General features: G+C 34.6%; 1 protein-coding gene and 1 long non-coding RNA gene across 2 annotated transcripts in view; one reads left to right on the forward strand and one right to left on the reverse strand.

Moving 5' to 3' along the window:
- Positions 1–26,173, forward strand: part of LOC128237123 (uncharacterized) — a 100,556-nt gene that overhangs the window by 6,303 nt on the left and 68,080 nt on the right. The gene's annotated exons all lie outside the window — the stretch shown is intronic.
- Positions 7,250–26,057, reverse strand: LOC128237130 (uncharacterized). Its single transcript, XR_008261508.1, has 5 exons — positions 26,027–26,057; positions 25,241–25,302; positions 11,363–11,421; positions 10,452–10,581; positions 7,250–9,165 (listed from the first exon to the last, which is right to left on the reverse strand). It is a non-coding gene; the product is annotated as an uncharacterized LOC128237130 (long non-coding RNA).

The following is a 26,173-nucleotide window of genomic DNA, read 5'->3' on the forward strand; positions in this document are numbered from 1 at the left end:
ATTACTTAATATTTATTAACATGCATGTTTCAGCTTTACCATAAAACATGTAAGAGGATGAGCGTGAAATCTGTCTACCTCCATATCAGTAACTGAAGTATTTACGATTATAGTCTACTAGAGATTATACTCTAGGTGTGTGTGTTTTATGTATATCAAGAATTGTAAATTGCTTTGTATTGTGTTCCATATAATTAATTATATTAACGGTTTTAATAACCTACATGAATTAATGGAACTCGCTGTATTTGTCTATTTTGTCTTGTGTTCTATTTCTTGCATTTGTGTATATTGTTTTATTTACAATTTAATTATAGTTATGTCCTATGTTTGTTTCAGGGCTTATTAAAAAAAGCTCAGTTCAGTATTTGGAAACATATTATAAAATAAACATATTGGAGACAACTGAAAATAAAGAACTCAAAATATTAATCACGCTTTGTCTTTTTGGATCTAAATATTGGATTCAATATAAAGATACAACACTACTATGCTATTGTATTTTGTTGTCAATGCGTCAATTAGAAATGATACTTCGAAGTTTGAACTGTTGTTTGAACTTTTGGCTACAGAGCTTGTTTCTCTAGTGAAGCTTTTCATATACATATTGAGACGTGGCGGTATGAACTTGTTCACTTTATTGGGATAAGTTGCTGTTGTAATTTGAAGGGTAATACAGAATAGCGGACCTTGGTTGGCTACCAAATGGTAAGGCGCTGGTCAAAAGTTAGTCAAGCGAGTTGATGTAATGGAATGTTATGATGGCATTGGATGCTAATGGTGTATTACTACGAAAGGTACAACGTCTTATTGTACGTAAGAGCAAATCATTTGGCATATAGACGTTGAAGCCATTCGGACTTTTAAACATGATGCGATGGATGGATTTAGCAGGGCAATAAACGAGCAAGAAGTTTCAGACATTAACAACAATCCAAACTTAAGCGCACAATGTTTTTTGAATTCAAATTTGAAAAAAAAAACACTTCCTGGTACATTGAACTCGTCTACAGTATTATTGTAGAAAGAAGCAACACGCCCATTTGCGTAGTCAAAGCTTGATTGTTTGAAAGAGCACTTCGAAAACCGCATTCGAGGATGGGGAGCGGGGTACTCTATGGTAACAAGATATTAAGTATTGGATAAACTTCTTTCAAGACGTTCGTGATTCTGGCCTTTTCATAGAGTAAGTCCCGACACGTTGTGAGAATTTGAAATTTTGTGTCATGGTTACGCTTCAAACAGAAAGGGATTGTATGACACAGCAAAGCAATATTCAGGATAAACGGCCACAGCCAAACTAAAATACGGAAAACCTGTCGTAATGTATTTTTACCGGAGATGCTACATACGCGTTAACGGTTCACCAATATACAGGCGCTTGATGTTGGATATAAGGACATGTATCCTATTCCAAAGGGAAACGTTGATGTATTCAAATAATAAGCCTATCTTTTAGAAGCCAGACCTTCAAAATCTTTTAGATGCTGATGCGGCACTGCATTTATTTCTAGAGTAAAAATATTTAGGAATAGCCCAAAAGAATATGATTATGTTACCATTCGTTTGTCAGTATCGCTCTAACCAATAAGTGTTGTAGTTTTGTGAAGATTTTACTAATACAATAGTGATACTGATGTTTTTGTGACTTTTCTTCTATTTTTCTATCTTACAAAGAATTCATTGATATCGATTGATGATAGCAAAAAACGTAAAACCTTTAATATCTGGTATAGGAAATGCTAATAGAATGTTTATTCTCAACATGTGGGCATTTTTTTTATATGATATGTGAAGCAAATGCCAGTTTTATTGAAATATTGTTTTACAATACGTATCATTTGCATAGAAACCTGAAGAAAATATGATAAAATATGCACTTAATCGTAAAAAAGCGCTATTAAACGATATCTTAAATTATTCTACTTCTAGAAATGACGTCTTCATAACAAGTTGTATATAATGACGCTCTTATAAATTTTAACAAAAAATAAATTATTTTAACGTTATTTCTTAAGCATTATATAAAAATACATTATCAAACGATGTCAAATTAAATTTCACGTCTTATGGTACAATTTTCAGCAATATGGTTTGTGTGAACTTTTTGACGTGGGCGCAAGAAATCGATTAACAAAGATGAAAATGACGGAACTTTAATTTAAAAGATGGAAAATCAGCAATGAACAACCATACCGTTTAAGATAAATTCAACAAAATCGAACAACAATTCCACAGTAGATAAAACGTTAACGCTTGACACTGTTCGGCGTAGCAATTACCGAAGAGGGACTTACCAATTTAATAAAAGGGAAGAGTTGATTTTTTTCAACATACGTGGTAGAGTTACAGTTTCCTCTGGACATACTGGTGAGGCATTTAATTTCGCTTGTATACAGGAGCTAACGTTCTAGTCGTTCAAGATGGTGGCTGTTCGTGGAATTTTAGTCGCTTGTACACTTCTTAAAATATATATAAAAGCAGTGTAATACAACGATATCAACCAGCCTAAAACAAAACATAAGTATTTTCCAGCCGAAAAAACACTAGTCAACTGCAGAAAAAAGTATTTTCCCATCTGAAATACTTTCGTACCTTTCGCCCCATGTGGTTGAAGTGGCACCCAGCCATTTTGTATCATCAACAGAACTATTAAAAACCTTCAGAAGTATTATGCCAAGGTTAATCCAAGATATATTTTTCTCGTGTTCCTTCTACTGAGTGGTGATGTGCACCCGCACCTTGGACCTTTTGAACAGTGCAAGTATTCGACGGATGCTGATAATTCGGGATTGTCACGTATGAAGAAAGGGAGACAACCTAGATATCCTTGTTCAATTTGAGGAAAAGGTGTAACTGCCCGTAGTAAAGCTGTCAACTGTGATTTTTGTGAAATCCGGGCACATATTAGATGCTCTGGTTATATTGACGATTTTTACTACTCAAACGTATGCAAATGCAATGGATCTTTCTATTTCACTAGTCGGATATGTACATTTTAAATTATTACCTTTTAATCTTTGTGATGACTTAAACAATATTCTTAATGAATAATGAATTATTCCAGATTTACATGACAATCGAAAGAGTTTTTTACAGAATCGTGTAGTAATTTTAACTGCTTTGAACGTAAAGTACTTCATTTTATTCATTTCAACATACGATCTCTATTACCAAAGTTGCCAGAAGTGAGACTTTTAATGTCAAAGTATAGATTTGCAGCCGTAGCGTTTTCAGAGACCTGGCTGGACAATTCAGTTATGGACTCGGAAATACATATTCAAGGATACAATGTGATCAGAAAGGACCGGATGTGATCAGAAAGGACCGGAACAGACAGGGAGGTGGAGTATGCTTATACATTCATGGTGATCTGGCGTTCACCGAAAGACGGGACCTAGAACAGGAGAATCTTGAAGCCGTTTGGGCTGATATTTCATTACCAAAAATCAAATTTTAATAGGGTCATGTTATAGACCACTTAAACAAACAGATTTAATTGATATTTTTGAAAATGTTTAATCTATGGTTAGATCTGACACAGAATGGTACATCCTAGGTGATTTTAACATTTGTTTTTTTTTTTTTGCAAAGAAATCAGCTCTTTTTAAAAGGTTTGAACAAGTTCTAAATATCTGTAATTTAAAACAGATCATAAATGACCCTACCATAATCTCTGAGTCCTCCTCTTCTGTGTTATATCACATTTTATGTAGCCATCAAGACAAGATTGTTCAGTCTGGTACTCTTCTGATAGATCTTAGTGATCATTTGCCTGTATTTTCTACGCGTAAAACACAGAAAGGAACGTATAATAGCCATAAAAAATGTTGTTCTAAGATCTTTGAAAACATGGTCAACCATGTTTATTGCAAAAATGTAGAAGATTCATGGCTATCTTTTAAAGAAACATTTCTGTCAGCTTTGAACACTGTTGCTCCTGTTAAGGAAGTCAGACTAAAACAAAGAAGTGAACCATGGTTATATTCCAGCATTCTGGAACTCATCAGTCAAAGAGATGCTTATTATTTCAAATTCAAAACAAACAAACAGAAAGAGATGTTAGATAAATATCATTTTTACAGAAACCTTGTTCAGAAAGATGTCATTAAGGCCAAATCAGAATATATGTCAAACAAGCTGGAGGAAAATAAAAATGATCCAAAAAAGCTGTGGTCATATTTAAAAAATCTAAATCTTCTCCAAATATTGTTTAGAACATTGATGATGAAAATTGTTTTGAACCATGTAAGATTGCAAATCATTTTAATATTTTTTTTTACTACCGTAGCCTTAACTCTAGTAGAAAAACTACCTTTGACCTTCAGTTTGTTTAACTATGAGTCTGACTGATTTAAACGATTTTATAAAGATAGAAATCCTGATTCTGTTAAATTTAGACTTCACACTGTTAGTGAATAATACATTTACAACGAACTTAAATGTAAACTTAATTGTACAAAAAGCACAGGGTTAGATAACATTTCTGCAAGATTTTTAAAAGATGCTGTACCATTTTTTAAAGATACCTGTAACATTTCTGATAAACAGCTCTATCACAAGTAACATTGTACCATCTGAGCTCAAAAATGCTTAAATTACGCCATTGTTTAAGAAAAACAACAGATATAATGTTTCAAACTATCAACATGTAAGCATACTATGTATAGTTTCAAAAATGTTAGAAAGAGTTTTATACAACCAACTAGAATCTTTTCTTGTTTAAAAATAATTATTATACGAAATTCAGAGTGGTTTTAGATTTAACTATTCAACTGACTCTTGCCTAATTCATTTGACTGACCAAATAAAACAACGAAATTCAAAAGGTCTATATACAGGAATGATTATGTTGGATCTTCAAAAGGCGTTCGATACCGTAGATCATATAATTCTATGTCAGAAGTTAAACAAAATTAGCTTGGATTCAATTGAGTGGTTTCAATCGTATTTATCTGGACGTAAACAAGTTGTCAATGTAAATAATACAACATCTGAATTAATGAACATCTCGTGTGGCGTTCCTCAAGGAAGCATACTTTGACCGTTGCTGTTTTTATTCTACGTCAATGATATGAGTATAAGCATAACTAAAAAAAGTAAGTTAATACTATATACAGATGAGAGTGCTATCCTTTTCTCACACACAGATCCTTCTGTTACTAGTAATGTACTTGGCAAGGAACTTGAAACTTGTAGTAAGTGGTAAGTTGGTTGACAACAAACTGTCTTTGGAAAAACAGAATGTATTTTATTTGGGTCTAGAAGGGAACTAACAAAAGTTGATAGCTTCAATGTAAACTGCAATGGTCATATCATAAAACCTAAAAAATCTGTTAAATATCTTGGAAGTATACTGGACAATGATCTAACTGCTGCATCTATTGTTAACAATATTGTCCGTAAAGTTAATTCTAGGTTGAAATTTTTATATCTATATAGACAAAACCGTTTTTAGATATGAATCTAAGAAGAATGTTATGTAATTCCTTAATACAATGCCATTTTGACTATGCATCGACATCTTGGTACAGTGGTATATCAAAACAATTCAAGAATATATTACAGGTCACTCAGACCAAAGTTGTCAGATTTATTTATGGCTATGATTGTAGAACTTCCTTGAGCCTCGGCTTTCAGTGATCTTGAATGGCTTAATATAGAAAATAGGATAAAGCAACTAAGACTAAACCATATACATAAAATCTTTAATAGTTAATGCCCATCATACTTACATGAACATTTTATTTAAGTCTCATCCACACATTCTTACAACAGTAGACATAGAGCTGGAAATTTTAAAGTGCCACAGGCTGACAGTTTTATATTAAATACTTTCTTTTATCAAGTAATCCAGGACTGGAAAAGTCTTGCAATAAAGGTAAACTAATTGCAAAATAAGAATAATTTAAAAAAAGAAGTGAAATCACATCTCATTGTTGATATGAAGTGTAGAGAATTGGAAGAGTTCATATTTTATTAATTGTTATTCATTTAGTTTTTAAGCTTTCATATCAGTTCTAAGATTTTTGTTATATCATATTAAAGTGTTATATGTTTTTACAGTCGGTTGCATGTAAATTGTAAGACTTACAGTTTATAACTATTACTTTCAATTAATTAAGAAATGCATTGCGGGATTGATGTCATTATCGGGATATGAACGCAATTGGGCCGAAGGACTCCACGTGTACTTTGACCAGCCGAATTGCGTTCATATCATATATATTCATTACTTATATTTACACCAATAGTGCATTATTTCATTCAACAAAATATTTCATTTCATTTCAGAAAACCTTTCAGTAATCCTTTCTTACCCAATCTGTAACATCAAATGACGTAACAATAACGCGGAAATCGCTTGAAATCACTTTTAAACGTAAAATTGAAACACTTATGGCAACGATACATTTAACATATGATAATTTAACACTTTTTAAATTGTCTATTTATATTTTACGGCACCTGCTGACACAAAACAAACAATTAATAGATAAAAAATAATGTATATTGTTATACCATGAATTGCGATCCGAACACATCCGAAGATGTTGCGTTCATCGGATGATAGCTGCAATTGCCGAAAACCAGTTCATTTAAAGAATGGAAGTTGAGGTGTAAATTGTGAATTCTCATTTTAACCATTTTCAACGTTGGCCAAAATTCCACAAAAAACGTTTTTCGGCACGTCTGGTACTCACCAGAGGGGAGTAGTCGGAGCACCATCTAGAAGATGTTGTAGGGGACACATAAACCAACCACCCCATAGAGGTCACCATTCTGGGAAAACTCGTTAACTCCTTTAAACCAGTTGCAAAGCTGGCCAAACTTCCACAAAAACGACAAAGAAACCGTTTTCCGGCTAAGCATACATGTGTATATACATAATATGAAATAAGGCACTGCCTTAGACGGGCTCTAGGTATGTTATCAGTTGCAGAAACTGCTAATGCAGTACATTTTTTCAAACATTTTTTCAAACATTTTTAAAACAAGAGTCAAAATTCATTTTATATGACATGCTATGACTTTGACTACACAAATTAGATTATTAAGGTGCATAACAAGTAAGGTTAAGGCAATGCAAAGCAAATTTAATATTTTAATGTTTGAAAGAACTGATAATAACAAACACAAGTATATTAATTCACCTAATACTGAATATCATACAAGCATTTACAGTACAAATAAATGATTCCTACTTTAAACATAACAAGGTAAACGAAACAGATTGAGTTAACTAAAAACTAATTATTACAGTTATCTGACATATTAACCTGTACTAAACTATTTTAAAAATTATGTAAAACAGCATTATGTATATTTTAGATTTTTAAGGGTCTGCAAATAACCTGGAAAAATGGTTTGACCACCTCAGCAGTTTGAAATGAATATAAATTCCCTGTAGTTGATGTTGTAAGCACCATTCCATCATTGAATATAACAATGTATGCAGAAAGTATGAAAATATTTAATTATTTAAAGTATGAGTCTTTAAACTGAATTATACATCTATAACATTTAAAAAAAACAAGAGGGCCCTGAAGGCCCTGTATCGCTAATCTGATCCAATACAGATCACCAAGAATAACAATCTGATCAAGTTCCATGAACATATGATCATAAATGTGGCCTCTAGAGTGTTAACATGCTTTTCCTATTACATGACCTGGTGACCTTGTTTTTGACTGCACATGACCCAGATTCGAACTTGGCCTAGAGCTAATCAATATGAACATTCTGACTAAGTATAATGAACAAACAGTCATAAATGTGACCTCTAGAGTGCTAACAAGCGTTTCCTATGATTTGACCTAATGACCTAGTTTTTGACCGCACATGACCAAGATCGAACTTGGCCTAGAGCTAATCAATATAAACATTCTGACCATGTTTCAGGAAGATACAGTTGTAAATGAGACCTCAGGCCTCAATTTCTCGGAACTTCTTAAGTCCCTTATAACAGGATTAAGCTAAACCCACTATTTTTGGTTTTCAATAATTTGGATAATGTTTACTTCTTTAAGAGTTTTTATACTTTAGATAGAAATGATCTATATGTTAGTAAAATTACACCATTTTTCATTTATCAAAATTCCATTCAAGTATGTATTTGAGTAATTGAAATAAGCTACTTAAGCCTGTTAAGCTTAAGAAGTTTCGAGAAATTGGGGCCTAGAGTATTAACAAACTTTTCCTTCAATTTGACCAGGTGACCTAGTTTTTGACCACACTTGACATAGATTCGAACTTGACCTAGAGATTATCAATATTAACATTATGACCAAGTTTCATGAAGATACAGTCATAAATGTGACTTCTATAGTGTTAACAAGCTTTTCCTTTTATTTGACCTAGTGACCTAGTTTCTAACCCAAGTTGACCCAATATCGAACTCGTCCAAGATTTGATCGAGGGTAACATTCTGACCAACTTTCATTAATATATTTCCCGAATTGTGACCTCTAGAGTGTTAACAGTCAAATTGTTGACGACGGACGACGACGGACGACTACGACGGATGACGGACACAGGGCGAGCACAATAGCTCACCTTGAGCACTTTGTACTCAGGTGAGCTAAAAACAAGCACATATATTTTTCAACAAAACATTAGTTATTGATATTGATACATATATATATACATATATATGTGTTGTAAACTTGTTATATATCCACAATAAAGCAATTTAACAGTCCACAACATTATCAGAACAAAAATGTACTATAATTATGCTTACATTAGCTCATTCATTAGCTCATTCAGTTTTAAACTACAAAATGTATATCCTTTGCCAATACACTTAATTATTCAGAACTTATTAGATTTTGTTTTAATTTTAACAATGTCACTCAATTCTTGTCTCTTATTTCAATTGTTCATGATGATTACAGTACTAGAGTCATCGATCCAAGATACATAATGCACTCTGGTATAGGGTACTGAAGAAGTGATCGTCCCATATGCCAACTCTGGTTTCCTGGATAAAATGTAACTAGTGAATACAGTACTGAAATGATCAAATCCTGATGCCACTCTGGTATCCTGGATTGAACGTTACTGTTGAATCCAGCTTACTGAAGAGATCAATCCCAGATGCCACTCTGGTATCCTGGATAAAACCGTACTGGTGAATACGGTACTAAAGTGATGAATTCCGATCTGAAACAGATTATCACCTAACTCAGAATATAATAAACAAGGGTCAATGTGTTTACATTGACGCAGATGAAGAGACTATCACACTAACAAATGAAGTCACCGTTGTTAAAATATGTAAATATGGCCTAAGACCATAGTTATTCTAACTATATGTTTCATATAGACACTAACCTTGAGCTTACAATGTATCTCTTCAAAACAGTATTTCCATATAATATTTTTGCAAAAACAGACTTCAAAACTCCTGTAGTTCAGTTTCAGGCTGTATGCAACACATACTGAAAGTTTGGCTATTTGGATATTTTAAACACTTTTAGAATGAGTATAAGCACCTGTGGTGTTTTCATAAAAAGCAGAAATACCCACTTCCATCAATCGGTAAGCCGCAAACTTTTAAAAAATGACATAGAGCCAAACTGAAATGCTTCCAGTGACAAATGACGCAGCAAAGGGAATGGCAAAAAAACACCAAAACTGAAAGATTCATGACAACTGCTAGTGTCTTCATGTATGAGATGGCTACATAATGTAGAAAATGCAGTGATAGCATAATTATGCTAAGTTTAAAAAAAATGCTTTAAGTATCTGTTTTGAAGGCTAGATTTGCCTTAAAATTAAGATTACAGCTCTTAACCAGTGTCTATAAGTTGCTTATTTGCGAAAAGCCGCAGCAAACTGGATTTTATTGGCACATCACATTCTGCAAGCAAGACACAAAATCACTGATTGACACAAAATAAGACTTCTTCTACTGTAAAAGTATGAAAAATGCCGGTAAACACTCATTTGAGACATGCATAACCTTTTATGTAGGAATTATGCTCCAGTCAATTGTAAACACACACCCCCTAAGCCCGGGGAATAGCGGGGACTTTGACTTTCAGTCCAGCCAACCCAGCGTAAAATCCCCGCCCTGCAGGGAAGAAATGATGTTAAAATACCCGCCAAATGCCCCCGCATTGCTATATTTTGCGCCAAGACAAAACCACCGCATTCACCCGGCAGGGACACCTGAATGGTAAAAACACAGCCCTTTTCCCCGGCTATCCCCGGTTTACCACTGGACCTGGAGGGTCCAAGGTTACAATTGACTGGTGCATTAATGCGACAAATGTGCAGTAAAGCTCATTAATTAAAAAAAAAATATGACAAAAATATTTAATATATAGTCTTTTGGACGATTTGCAATAACCTTTTTAACAACTCAAAGGTTAATCTTTACTAATTGAGTACCCAGATGCATTTTGAAAGCCTTTAAACCAGACTTTCTTAGAAATCTTTCTTACTTGCAGACAAAATTCCTTTCTAAAAAATCCTTGCCAAGAACGGGTATGGAATTCCATCACTAGACCATGTTTTGATCAGCACTGGTTCTTGTCCTTGAAAATACCTCTGTGGCTTCAGCAACCAGGCTGGCTATATTAAATAAACAATAAATTTGATAGTGTTTTTAATTTATAAAAGCTGCACTCTCACAGATTGAACGTTTTGATCAAATTTTATTAAACAATTGTCCTGAGATTCGGTACAAAAACACCTTTTTGGTGCCAATCTGGTGTACCCTTTAAGGTATTTTGAGTGTATTTAGGTTTTTTCTTTAATGCATAAAGGGAAAAGGTTCTTATCTCAATTCCCCTGCTCACTATTGCTTTTGCCATCAGAGATGTATTTTTTTTTCAAAGTATTAACTTTAAGTAAATGAATATATTCATGAATGATTGACAGTATGAATGAATGAAAAGTAGCAATATTTCTTTAGATAGGGATCTCATTGTGTTGCTGTGATTGTTTTAGTAGATGTTCATAAGCTAAAAATCATGTGCACACTAAATGAAACATAATTCTGCATCATGTGTAGTAAGTTGTGATACTTGTTTGCAATTAATGCAATGTTTGCTTAAAAGAGCAAACAAAATGGGCGAATAGATGCACAATACAGTCCAAAGACCAATGAAGGTCGGCAGTTTTATAAAAAAAATGATATTATCTCAAAGCTGCAACGAAAACGGCATGAAAGAATTTCAATTCGGAAAGAAACAGTTCATCAATGAGCTATTGAAATAAACACTGTCATAACAAGCGAATGTTAATATCAAAGAGCTAGAAACATACTGGCAATTTATTTCAGGGAAACCTTGACAAAAGTCTGGTTTATTTCCAAACTCATTGCCTCCAGTAATACATAACATGGCAATACCTGCATTGCTGAAAATCTGTCCTCAGCAGTAATGTCAAACCAGGTGGCATGGATGCATTCTGAATTACAAAAAAAGTCTGTAATTTGTGTGAAGCTTACATATCCCATTTACAAGTGATTTACACTGAAATCTAATTGTTCTTAACTAAAGTAACCCAACTTCTTTATGACCAAACATATTGCTATTGAGCATTAGTACACTTTATGTACATGACTTTTTTATTTTGTATGTCATGTTTCTTTGCCCCAATTTATGGAAATATTTTATAACAGGTTCAAGCTTTTTAAGTCCGTTACGCTTAAGATTTATCGAGAAGCTGGGGTCTTATGCACCAGTCAATTGTAAACACGCCCCCCCCCCCCCCAGGTCCGGGGGTATACAGGGGATAGACGAGGAAATGGGCCGTGTGTTTACCTTTCAGGTGGCCCGCAGTGCCGGGTGAATGCGGTGGTTTTGTCTTCGCTTTAAATATAGCGGGGAATGGGCCTTACCTCTAGGGTCTCTTGGGTGCAGGGGCATTTGGCGGGGATTTTACCATCTGTTCGTCCCCACAGGGCGGGAATTTTAGCTGGGGTTGGCTGGACCAAATGTCAAAGTCCCCACTATTCCCCGGACCTGGTGAGGGGTAGGCCGTGGTTACAATTGACTGGTGCATTATCGCATGCAGATTTTAGTGAATCGCAGAGGTTGTTTACAGTACTTACTGTCAACAACACAAACTTCTTTAGGCACCTCATTTAGACTTTTTTTACTAATTAACAAGCAGAAATTTTGACACAATGGCAATTTTATAACAAACTTGACCATGAGATTGAGTGTGAGCAAGTCAGTTCAGTTTGACTTACCATTTGGGTGAAAAATTACTGAACGGCCATGTAAAATGAAAAAATGGAGTTGCACCTAATTTTTTAAGGTGCAGGTCTAAGAAAAGGCATATCTTTTGCAATGCAAAATATGTCAAAGTGAAATTACATTGAAGGAAAAGTCATAAAGTCATCTCTCTCTTTAGTTCATATACTTAAATATCTTATTATTTATTGCATCCGGTCCTAACCTAGTTGTTGAAGGTTGAAAAAGTTACATCTTGAACAAGTTGAGGATTTACATGATTCAAGTGTTGGGTCAGTTTGTTGCTCAAACTATCATCTCATTTACGGATGTAGCCTCTAATGGTTATTATAAGTGGTTAGTAGGTTCCGTTTGCTAAATGACTTCTTTTGAATATCAGTTGGGATCATCTTTTGTATCCTAGATGACCTCCACGTACACCATAACTGAATTATTAACAGTTTATTCACTTATGTCAGCTCATGTTTTAATTTTGGAGGGAAATACAATGGACTTCTTTCACTGCGTCATAAATCTTAACCAAATGAGGACTGAGAGATGATCTTTGTTATTATTGGCTAAGGATAATATATCTTATCCTTGATGGTAGGTTTTTCTTGCTTCATTTAAAAGACAAAGTGACTTATCCGTTGACATACAAACTAGTTCAAGGTTTTCAAATAATGTATGGGGTTGAAACATCTATCTCTAAGTAATGAAATATTTCAGCGGGAACTTTCTTTGTACACAACTGTATAAATATAGAGACTAACTATAACACAAGCATTAATTTTAATGTTTATTAAACATCACTACATAATCACAGTGTACATTAAATGATTCGTAGAAAACATAGGTAAAGTTGTCTAAAACAATCAAACAAAAAACTCTAAAATCTCAAAACAGCAATTACTCATTGGTTACTCAATTAAAAGAGCAATTACTCATGTGGTTCTCAGTAAAACAGCAATTACTCATTGGTTACTCAATTAAAAGAGCAATTACTCATGTGGTACTCAGTAAAAAGAGCAATTACTCATTGGTTACTCACATCTATTGTCCGACGGATTGTTTGTTTTCTATCATTAATACAAGACAGCTTTAATTCAAAATAATAACAATATATAAATATATATTTACATGTTATCCATACACTGTGCCGTTGTTTATTCTTAAATTGCTTTATGTCTATGTTTGTAAATATAATGTGTGCATGCTTTTCTTTAATTATTGTCATCTTGTTATTACCATTCTGTAAATGGTAATTAACTTGTAAACAAGAACACAGGAAATTTGCAAGTCAAAATGCATTAATTTGTGAGTTCTGGTGGAGTATAATCATCTAGAAGGACTTCGAAGAGAAATTTTCTTTTATTGATTGCAAATCTTAACGCCTCTTCTCTATCAAAGTCTTCTGACTGCATTACATTTTCTGCTGTTTTCTTGATTGCTTGAAACAAGCGACTGTCTTTTAGTGCCGTGTACCACAAAAGCTTGTCTGTGAATAGGTCTGTCAATGCTTTACGATAAACACTTTTCATACTTTGAAACACTAAATTCATCGCATCCTCTTCCGAGATTTGTTCTTGATTAATTCGTGCTAGAACCTTCTCTTCATATTGAGGGTAAAGTTCTTCAAAAACTTGTTCCACAAGCGTGTCCATGGGGTTATCGTCCTCCTCGGTGTCTGATGAACTGATTGGTTCCTCCATATCGCTTAATTGTTGATTATGTTTGTTTCGTACATGCCTATCCAAGTTGTATTTCCTATCAAATGACGCATCACATTTGTCGCAAGAGTTCATGTTTGACAAGATATCAATATATCTAGGGATATCTACACGAATATGTCTTACACGAATATGTCTTTAAAGAGTACTTTCTTTGAATTTTTAGAGTTTTTATTTGGAATTTGACTGTTTTTCCTCAATTTTTTTGTGATTTCATTCGATGTTTTCCTTGGTTGTTTTCTATCTTCGCGCAATAACTTGTTAAATGTAATTTTCCTCCTTGTTTCTTTCCTGTTGATGCTCGTTTTCCTGGTGACCCTTTGTCTCGAGAGTCGGATGAGGAAATGAGACTCTTGAAACAATTTGATTTGAGTTGACCCTTTCTTCAATAAAACGTGTGATGTATGTTCTGTTTTCTTCACCACCAATGAAAGTTTTTCGTCCACTGTACAAGTAATATGTTGTATAATAGGCGACCACTGTACAGTTTCTAGTCCCTTTTCTTGAAAATAATTTATCGTCTCTTCTGTAATCTCAAACTAAGCTTGTGCCATACTGTGGGCAAGCTATTGAAATGTTAGTCTCATATACACCAATTACAACATGACTCGCTTAACCTTGAACTTATAGAAAACACACTCAGCATTGACAGTCCTTGACCGAGTGACTCGGGCGGGAATATGTTGGTCAAGTTAAGAGTCATTACAACCTTGACCGACCCTTGACCCGGTTTCGTTCTTGAATCGAGCGGGATCGAACAACCTAGTTAGGATGACTTTGTAGATGACCTAAATACATTGACAATGATCTAGTTTTCGCCTCAACGCTGACAGACCTTGAACTGATTATCGTTTCGCAATCCAGATGGTGACCTACTGGTCAAGATCTAGGACTGGAACCACAGGAACCTCCTCCACGAACTGTATTTGGCTACTACTATTTTATTAAAAAAATCAACGTTATCAAATAATATACTAGCAAGTCAAAAGATTACCCGAGGTGAAAATTTGCACACGTTGCAATACAACGCAACATATCGTAATGAAAAGATGATATAACTGTTTCATAATCTACAGCTTACTGAAATACATGTACACAACTATGCATTTCAAAATCAAGTTCAAAATCATTTTAATGTCGAAATGCAAATAAATATGACCAATATCGATAGCGCTATTACTTATATCTACGTTTTATTGGAAAAAGTCATAACATTAATATAATTACAAAACAGTTTTAATCGTAGTTCATCTCTTTTCCCATATTAAAAGTCAAGTCAACAAAACAATGTCCCTACTTTAACGCATCCAGTGGTAAACGAGTTACAGATAAAATATTTTTGTGAGTTTCATGTAAGTCCATTCAGCCGGAAGTATCACCTTTTAACTCCAACTTGTGTTTTTCCAGCCTAATGTGTGAACATTCTAGTACCAAACAACGCAGTAAACATTTCCCTCCATGTCAAAACAGTATTTAGAAAGCAAAAACGTGTTTCTTAAGTCCACTGAATTCCTTAAACACCATCAGGGCGTAATTTCAAATTGTCTCTTGTAGACACAATAGGTCTCCAGCAGCGCTCTGCATCCTAACTGTGGTTAAAGTCAATCGAACTCATTATCAAACAAACCCCAGACGGGCTCTCCAAAAGTCAAGCCAGAGCTAATTGAACCTCATTATGGCTACCACCAACCCATATCTGCCATACAGTCACCACAGACAGACTGTTCTCAAGTCCACTGTGTGTTCAAAAAACCTTTTGTGCCAAACAAACGATAAAGGGGCTCTATGAAGCTCTATTTAGTGTCAAATTGACCATTATTTTGTAATACTTAAGACCATTTAATGTAAAGATACCAAGTCAATTCATTGCCCTGTAAAAAAATTCTGCTGCAATGAAGTTTATCTAATGTCAAATATTCCACAGTAGGGCTCTAAAATCTACATTCAACTCGGTTCAAAATAATCACAATTGCAGCTACATTAAGATCAATCGTGTGTCAGCAAACGCAAAAGCAGCATAACAATAAGCTTTCTTTACCACGGAAGGCTTCTACCACTCTAGTTCTCTGTCATTTTCATTTACATTATGACTACAATAAAGCACATTCAGAGCTAAACACACCCATGTGTATCTCTCATTAAGCCTACTCAGTGCTAAATTGACCACATTTTGGCAACCATAACGCCAATTGTAAACCAAACAAGCTCATGTGCAACTGCCATTAACCATTCGCAGTGCCTAATACACCACATGTTGCCAACCCATGATTAAGCCCATTCAGAGCCAAATAAACCCATGTGCTTCTCACATGAGGGCTTTTCAGTGCCAAATACTACACATTTCGGCAACCATAAAGCCCATTCAAAAGAAACCAAATCCATGTGCAGCTCTATCAGTAAGACTAGTACTCAATGCTATGGAGATATCCTGAGAGGGTCATTACCCTAACCATAACAGGTTAGTTTAATTAATAAAAGAAAGCTAATGTAATGGAACATTCAATTTACATTGATTACACCCCAAACTGAATACAAACAATTTGTATTAGCGTTATACAAAAAAACGGTACTCCGCCTACTTCACTCTGGTGAGTACCAGATTTAGCCGAAAATCGGTTTTTGTGTCGATTTTTGTGGAATTTCGGCCAACTTTGCAAGGGGTTTAAACGAGTTAACGAGTTTTCCCAGTATGGTGACCTCTATGGGTGGTAGGTGTTTGTGTCCCCTACATATGGGGGAAATGGTTTAATAAAGTATTCCGATATAAATATATTTCGGGCCGGAGATTATATTTTCCGGACGAAACACTTTTTTCGCTCGGAGAAATGTTCCGGCCGGAGAATTTTTACCGCTGTACGGCTATCCAGCTAACTTCACGCACCTGAATTTAAGGTCATTTCTATAATTAAATCTGGTGATGATCGGGCAAATAATTCTAAAGTAGACCAATTTTAGGTAATTTCTATAGTGAATGTGCGATAACTCCGGAGTGACTTGAGTGATATCACCGGTTAAAACTCGTCTTATATATTATGCTCATACATATTTTGATCAACTTTGGTGATGATTGGACAAACGCTTCGACTGATCGGACGACTTACCGGACTCCTCCCGCTTGTCGAAGGTTAAACTATAATTTTAAAAACGTTCCCAACAGAACATTTACATCAACCAGAGTTATCTTTAGAAGTGATAATTACACTAAACCAATCCTTTTTACTAAAGTGTCCCTGCATCCATGTTAGAACACATATGTATGTTTATCTAACTGGCCAATCAAAAAGAAACCTACCCACAACTATGTAAATAAACAAAATGGTGGTATTTTCTTCTGATCCAATGACATGACTGACATACTGGCGGGAGAGTATTGCTTAAACTTAGCATAATAATTCTGTTTCACCAGTTTAATAATTAGCACGTTGGATCACCGTACACCGGATATAGAAGCACAAGTGAGACGTAAAACATGCTATTTCATAAGGACGGTAAGGGTTTGACCTGTTTTTGTTAAGAATAACTTATGTTCGACACAATGAAGTGTCAGTTTAACGAGTATAGACATGTTCAGGTATACAAACAACAACACATTTGTGACGCATGGCTTTAAAACATTAGTAAACACTGGTAGATACATGTTGCTCACGGGCAAAGGTAGGGGTTTTACAAAACTATTTTAATAATTTGGCTTGTAAACGTCATTTAACAAAAATCTGAAACGATGAGTATCTTTATTTGTCCGTAAAGTTTCTCTGTTTTAAAGCATTTTAAGAAGATATTAGTAATTTCTCGTTTAAATTTGCAGTAATAATGTACTGAGTCAAGATATTTTAACGCAGATACTGTATGGAATATAGCCTTTCTACTTGCTGGGGATAGTTATGGCATTAACATGCGCTCTATAACTATTTTAATCATAGTGTTGATATTTGGCTTTCTTAGTTAAACAGAACAAGTAACATAGAGAAAATGTACCACAGTGCCTTGTAATTACCTTTTCCCGTTCTTAAGTAATTATCAGAAAAGAATAGTGACACAATAATCACGTTGTGGAATCGACAGTGCTGTAATTGCCTTGGGTCTCAAATAGAACACGGATGCGAAACAGTCATAACGAGTCATACTTACGTTTTATGATGATATCCGTTCTTTTGCTCTAGCTCGGAAGTGTCACTGGCTCTTTTTTATACACAGCTCCTAAAAGAGCTGGAGCCACTGTTTCGCAGCCGTGTAGAAGTGCGGCTTCACTGTACTGGCCATGTCTAAAGTTCTTACCACCATTTGCCTTGAATGGATGAGCCATGATAAGTATACACTCTATGAAAACATTATTTGAAAATAGAGGATTTTAAAATACGAAAAATGCATATAATTCCCCCCCTTCCTGAACGAATATAGGTTCCATTTGCCCTGTCATGTGACGACATTTGTTTTGTTTCTGTTTTCAAAAAAGCTGTATAGAGATTATACATCATCTTTAGAATACAACCTACATTTTCAGCCAATGCAATTGCAAATAGGTAATCATTAAGTACTAGGCTTAATATTCAAGAATTTCAGCTTTCGCGGGTGTTTAAAGGTCTGCCTACTGCCATTCATCCGATACACAATTCCTGCGTCAAATTTTGCGTTGACAATCTAACAGCCAATGAAGTTGTATTCTAAGTCAGTTAGATGACTTGAAGTAACATTGCTACGCTCACTCCGCCCATTCTTAATCATTAAAGTGTTACTTCATGTCATCTTAGTAATACATATATGCAATAATACTTGTAATATTTACACGTGGTTATCAAGAGTGTGTATTCTCGTATATGTTGGATTTCGTTGCTGTAAGAAACAACAATAACTTATTTAAAAAGAAATTCATTAATGAAAAGCAGACTTTATGTAAGCACAATAATCTATATGTATGAATTGTCACTTGCATATATCACACATTTCGAAAACGAAATAAATAGTGAATAAAAGACATACTCCAAAAGTGGGTTTGGCCTTGAATCTGACAACAAAACAATACATATTTGCACCCATTTGAGGCATAAAGTACTTTGTATTAAAAGAATATTACATTTCACGATTCGCAAAGTGGCGTTTAATTTCTATGGACGTCTATTTCTTAAAATTAAATTATATTTTAATATTTTAATGCTTATTCAAACATTAATTACTACGACTATGACACAATCAGTATGCTACTATCCACAGCACACTATTTTCTAGTATACGGCTAAACACAGTCCACAAAAATACTAAACCCAGTCCATATAATGCGAACATATCAAGGCTGTATCTTAATAAGGAGCAACTTTACAAACACGAAATTAGGCATATAACTAACTTTTAAGACAATGAATAATTCGTACGGTTCTGAAATTTATGTTATTGTACAGTTTAACTTACCGGTAAAACAAGAGACAGATTGAACATGTGTGTAAATTTTGAGTGAGTTGTTACGTTTTAAAAACGAATGGTACTGCTTACAAACAAATCTGGGACTTGTTGCATGTTATTTGGTTGGATAAAACATCTGACGATTACAATCAATATGTATTACTATTAAAATTAGCAACAAGCATGTACTATTGTACCAGTTGTTGACAAAAAATGCCATATTGCGTAGTTTACGTCTCGCTAGGGCTACTATTTCGGTGTACGGTGATCTGCCGTGATTATGTCAGACGTTAAAAGTTGGCCACATTTCAACACTAAACAGTCTTTCTATAATACCACAAATCTGTCTATAAAACTAAATCAGGTTTATGAGGAAATCTTGCAAAAATCAAAAGCGGATGGGCCCATTGACATGTCATAGTGTAAGCCATTTCTGGTAATGGTCATAATTTCAGATAAAATTGGCTCCTTTTCAAAGTGAAATAATCCGTGAGCACCTTTTTTTCTTTTCCATGCAGTTATTGCTAATTTAAACACAACTTTTTCTTCGTCATCTATTATGTCTGCATGATCCATGATCCGGAATGGTGTTCTCCGTATACCTTTCAAAAACAGTGCAACACATGTCTGATGTCATCTTTATATCGTTTATCTCCAAATGTTGTTCAGTGAATTCATTAGCTAAAGTTGTGAAAGTCCCTTATCACAAACCTTAGCATTTTCATGTGCTTTTTTACCAAAAAAATGCTCTGAGGCTTTCTATCTGTCCGAATTATAGATCAATTGCAGTTGTGAAAGTACGTCATTGTCTGGCATTCTTGCAATGCAATTGAATGTTTCTTAGGCAAGGACAGTGATAATCAATAAAATTCATGTTTGGATGTTCATTTTGCTGTTGATTTCAATTCTTTGTAACACTGATTATTTCTCAAACTTCATGCGTTCGATCTTTAATTTCTTTACTCAACACTTAAACATCTATGAAGAATTAGAAATATGTCCATAGGACACGGATGCTCCCACACGCCGACTTTGTCACAAGAGCAATGACCATTTTTCTGCCTTGAAACTTTATCTATTTTACAACAATTGTGACAAACTTGATATGAACGTACGCTAAATCACTCTCGTTGGCACGATGTTGGGCGAGAGTCTGGTCTTGTGGTGTGGGGGAAACCAGAGTACCCGCAGACAATCCACTTGTCCCGCTTCGTTGACCATCTACTGAAACTCAAATACGCTCAGACCGGGAATCTAACCCGGGACGCATTGGTAAGAACCAAGTGCGCTCTTCACTTCGTTAACCGGACAATATTTGTTAAGTTGCACAACGTAGCCACCTCAAGCATTTCAGAACGGTTTCATGAGTGTATTAATATAGTTTAGCAGTTATGAGCGACACAAGCTAAACAATTCCAATGTTCAGTGATGCGTCGTTACCCTTAATTAGGAATATTTATGACTAGTGATTTGTTGTATTTGCTTTTTCTTTACATCCTACAAACTTTTTTTCAAACTTGAAGCAAAGGGATATAACCACAACACACTGTGTACTGAGACATGTTTTTTACGGAATCATTATTTAAGTTGGTCCTGGTCGCTGGATAAGCTTACGTTATTATAACAAGCAAAATGGGCTTCGGTGGTATAATTGTCTGCCATCGTCAATGTATTCCTATGCGTCGCAAGCACGTGGTTGAAATGAGCGGCAAAGTTAGCAATAAGTTTAAAGTCACAATTTAAGTCGCAATTCAAAAGCCACAAGTCATAAATTAAAAGTAACAAGTTAGCAGACCTAAGTCAAAGGGTCCTCCCCGGCTTCTAGAAATATTTGAAGTAGGCCTTATCAACCTGCTCTGCTGCTTTGACTGCACTTAAACTGTTTATGTCTCTACCCTGCTACGCATTTTTGGGAACGCTGCCCTTAACACGGGTATGTCTTTTTGAGGCCTTATCAGTCTTGCTTTGTATCATATAGGCAACGCAAGTATGTACAGCAATAGACTGAAACCATATGAAAAATATTTCATCATAATGGAATACATTTGATAAATTTATGTTCATAATGTCATATAAATTTAAAAATAATATACGACCTTTGTTTAAATATATTCACAATTTAATGTAACGACCTTTTGTTAGTAGAACTTTGCAATTACTAGTACTTTTTTACATCTTAGTATGCCTTTAGAGGAAGCAGACATTTTGATGTTGCACTTGCCGTTTTTTCTGTCTGTATTTGTTTTGACAAAGAACCACTGCGACAATAGATGACTCATACTTATAACACTAATTTAATTGTTAGATTAACGTGAGCATTGTAGTCATATAGTGGCGCTCTCATTCTCTTTCATTGAATGCATTAACATTTAATTGGCCTCAGATACAAAATTCCAGTAAATGTTCTTCACTTTTCTGAACTGAGGTGAGCAATAGCGTCCTCTTATTATCTTCTTGTTGACACTGTGTAATCCTTGAAATTGCAACAATAAGGCTTCATATAAAAGGTGTTGTTCGCAGGCTCTGTATCGTATCTTTGAGGAGTGGGCACTGTTGCTTCGGCTGGATTCAATCGTTTGAATTTGATGTCTTTATCCAATTATAATATATATATATATATTACTTAATCAGTTTATAAGATTTGCTTGACTTTATACTTAATCGTATCAAAGTTGATGGCGGTTCCGTTTGGGTTTGTTTGTTTTAGTAATTATCACAATTAAAAAATGTTGCGGCAAGTGAAAGGATGAATACTCAATAACTAGTTTTTCAGTGAACGCGTGTTTCCCAGGCCATTACAAGGCGGTAATCCCATCATTTTTAGGAAGTTATTCTGATACATGTTTGGCCTGTTTATGGCATTTTTACGTGTTATGACCCTCGTTCGGTGACTTTTGGGTCAGAGCCTTGTGCTTCTAAACAGGGCTTTTACTTAAACTTTTGACTACTGGGCTTGTCCCTGTAGTTATCTTTGTTTTATATTAAAATATTGCTTTTATTTCTAAATCAATATGGCAGCTAGAGATAACAACTTATAGCAGCAAGTGAAATAACGTCGTCAACCGTCTTTGCCAACTGGGTTTTTCCCTGTAGTTTTCATTGTGCACGTATATGTTGATAATACATGTGAGAACGTATTATATAAGTGGATAAAATCTTATGCGCCAAAGTGTATGATACTTGGACAATTACAAGCAGGAGAGACTACGTAAATATACAACTGTATAACGATCAATAACATATCTTTCCACATCTCCCCTTGACTCTAGAAATACAATTAGTTTGCCATCATTGTTATTACTAAAAGTAGAATCTATTCTGTAACGCAATATCATTAACATTATTTTTCAGTCAATTCAAAGTTCTTTGGAGAACTATATATACTCTGAACCCTCTCGAAATACGTTCCCGCAAGACTCCTTCAGAATATCATGCGTTCGTAATCATGTTTAGCGGCATATCAATAGGGATCATATTTGCTCAAGTTATGTTCAAAGTCTAATGTACTTATAACATTAGTGTACAGGTTTGGAACTCTGCTTCTAGCTTTGTTATTTGCCAATGGCCAATTGCGTTTACCAACGGATTTTCTTTAAATTGGATGCGCTCGGTTTCTTTTGATTTTTCGAATCCCCAAACCACTGACAAATATCCTTACATTGAGCCAACAACTAATTCTTATTGCAATTAGCTAATAATACACTTAGTGCCTCAAGGGCTTTTCCAACTAGGTGTTCATGATTAATGGCAAATGTACGCTTGTTGAAAACAACCAATTGAAAACAGTCCCCAAATAATTGAAGTCACTGACTTTAGACCCCATTTATTTCACATTAGGAAACAAGTATCCTCTATGCAACCCACTGAAGGCACCCACTGTGTTTTTAAATCTCCATGTATTTTTACCTGCTAATACATAGAAATTGCTGAGACTACATCTAAACATTGTGACAAACCAGTCAATTGAAAAACAATTCATGAGAATTTATGCAGTCAGTCATCTTTGACAGCATCACCTATGGAGGCTAATCGTTGCCAAAAGTCCAGACGTGTATGTGTGTCTTTTATATTTGTAACATTAATGATTTACCAATGTACATTTTACAAACGACAACTCATCGGTTGTATGTTTACATTTCACACTGTACATTTTCATTTTTCATTGTGCCAATTGGAGTTTTATTCTCGTTGCATCTATTCAACAGAAGATTCAGTCGTGTTTATAGAGTTGTTTATGGTAAACAGTCGTCATTGTGTAAAAGTCAAATGCAGATTTTTACGTTGCGGTTCGTAGAAGACAGATTTCAGTTTGTAGTTCTACGAAGTACATTGTATGATGGTGACTTTCCATTCGCTGTTGAACATGTTAACGAGATGAATTTAATTTTATTTATAGATAGCTCCGCCTTAACCACGGCCTTTACTCCCCCTTTCGTCTCTCAGAAATTTCCGCTATCACTCGTCTCTATTTAAATCAATTTTGAACACTTTGGACTATGGATATTGCGAACCTTATTATGGCACTACGGATCATCTATATTAAAACACTTTGGACTATAATTTGGTAACGAATATTTATTGAGAATAAATGATTAAACCATCTAAATGATAAAGTAAATATTTGTAAAACAAACTGGACCTAAACTAGAAACAAAACATGATAGTCCGAAGTATCCCTGAGCAAGGTCCAAAGTGTCTGGTCCGTATTGGTCGTGGTTTAAAAACGTCTTGATACATTTTCATTAATGTACCGGAAATGAAATTTAAGCCACTTCACGGCGGTCTGTTTGAGATACTTATAAATATGTTAAAGCTTGCAGACGCGTAGCGAAAGGTATAGGCGAAATCATCTATCTTTGTATTTCTGAACTTGTCTTTTTTTCTTTTTCACTTCTGAACTTGTCAATTGACGTTTGTAAACCTGGGGCCATATTACAGAAGCGTCTTATGTTAAATTTTTACCTTTTCCTTAAATTCAACAATTTCTTTAACTGGTTTATTTCATTTGAAGACAGTGTTATGCTAATTGTATATTCTGCAATTAAAATATGCAAACTTAAGTTTTTAAAAATGAAAACCCCATTTTAAAGGACTAGTTTTTTAAAGAAATATCACAATTCCAAATTTTACACCTAAGTAAAAATATGTTAAAAAATCTTAAGATGCTTCTGTAATACTGACCCAGGACTTCAAGACTTCATTGACAAATGCAAGAGATATTTGGAACGATTAAGAAGCACATTGTGGAAATTAACACGTCGGGACTTTTGGCAACGAATAGCCTCCATAATCATCTTTCATTAACCAAAAGAACAACATGAACATTTTTTTTAATATTTTGTAAGAAAAATACATGCTATCTTGATTATATTCTGTTTGTGTGTTGGGGAGGGGGTAAATACACTTATGTTAAAAGATATATATTACTTTGAATAAATAGTTTAAGAACAAAACATGTAGGTTTAGTACATGAATCTATCAACTGATAGTATTACAAATTAACCTCAACGTGACCATCCTCTTTAATAATATATCATTTCAAATGTCGTTTTGTGTTCACCATAGTTGTGTATGTTCTTCTAAGTATTATTAAGCAACAAGTTTATCGTGCATTTATTGACATCGAACGGATGTGCAAACAATCAATTTTCAAATCAATTTGTGTGGTTATGTTAATAATTTAAGTGTTCATACTTGAAAAATCGTACGATACATTATCAAACACACTGGCAATTTTCTTAAGGAGTGTTAGTATGTACTTAAACAAATAAAAGGTTTGATGCTACGCAGTCGCATTACCATTTACTTTGTGAAAGTACATACTAATACTTTTTAGCCGTTACAAAATTGCCAGTATGTTTGTCAGCAAGTTTTTTAGTGGTCTATATTATATTGTGTAAACTACACGCTAACTAGGCCAATCACTGTTTTTACGAGTATCTACCTCTTCACCTGATTCAAATCAATAACAGCTGGCTGCTGATTTACTGAAATAATTGTATTAGAAAACTTGACATATACTGCCTTCTCATTGGACAAAAATAAAATGTTGACGACTTAAGTTTGTATACTGGTCAGGTCGCGGTACAATGTTACCCAAATCAAGAACGGCTGACTGCTAATTTACCAAAATAAATGTACGGCGGAATGTCAACAATACTGCTATCCCATTTGACAAAATATAATTTCGACCTCTAAAATCCGTATTATTACTCCCAGTTTTATTATGACCAGTTTTGGATTACAGCCATCAAAATCTAATGCGTTTCAGCCTACACTGAACAAAACTTCTAACTAGAATATTTGTTCAAGCAGCGAACACAAATATAATTGGATATTCTTTGATTAATTGTATCCGCGATATTTTCTACGCACATATTGTGTGGTATTTATATAAACGCCATATTATGACTAAATATTGTAACGCATGGCTATTTAACCGAGCGGTCAAAGAACCTCTATCCTTTCTTTGACGCTACATTTTCTGTGTGGTATAGTTCTTCAGGACAAATGATTGCTGTATGATTTTACTTCAAAACTGTCCTAAAACGGCCGTCGCTATATACATGTACCTAGACCCACAATTGTTACGTGACTATTCCTCTTCTGACTCCCAAAATGGAGCTTGAACTCCACGCGGTTAACATGCTTTTTTATACGAACCTATACCAGCGTGTGTATCTGTCAATTAATATTTAGTTTCGCACCTACCTTAAAGCTGCGTCGGGAACTACCATCCTCGGCACCCCAGCGTATCATATATATCATATATATCATATATATATATACCCTCGGCAAATTAAGGAAACTTCGTAAATCTTGAATATTCATAAGCATTTTCCGACCAATGAAATAGCC

Source organism: Mya arenaria, chromosome 6 (genome assembly GCF_026914265.1).
Source record: "Mya arenaria isolate MELC-2E11 chromosome 6, ASM2691426v1".
Classification (NCBI taxonomy): domain Eukaryota; kingdom Metazoa; phylum Mollusca; class Bivalvia; order Myida; family Myidae; genus Mya; species Mya arenaria.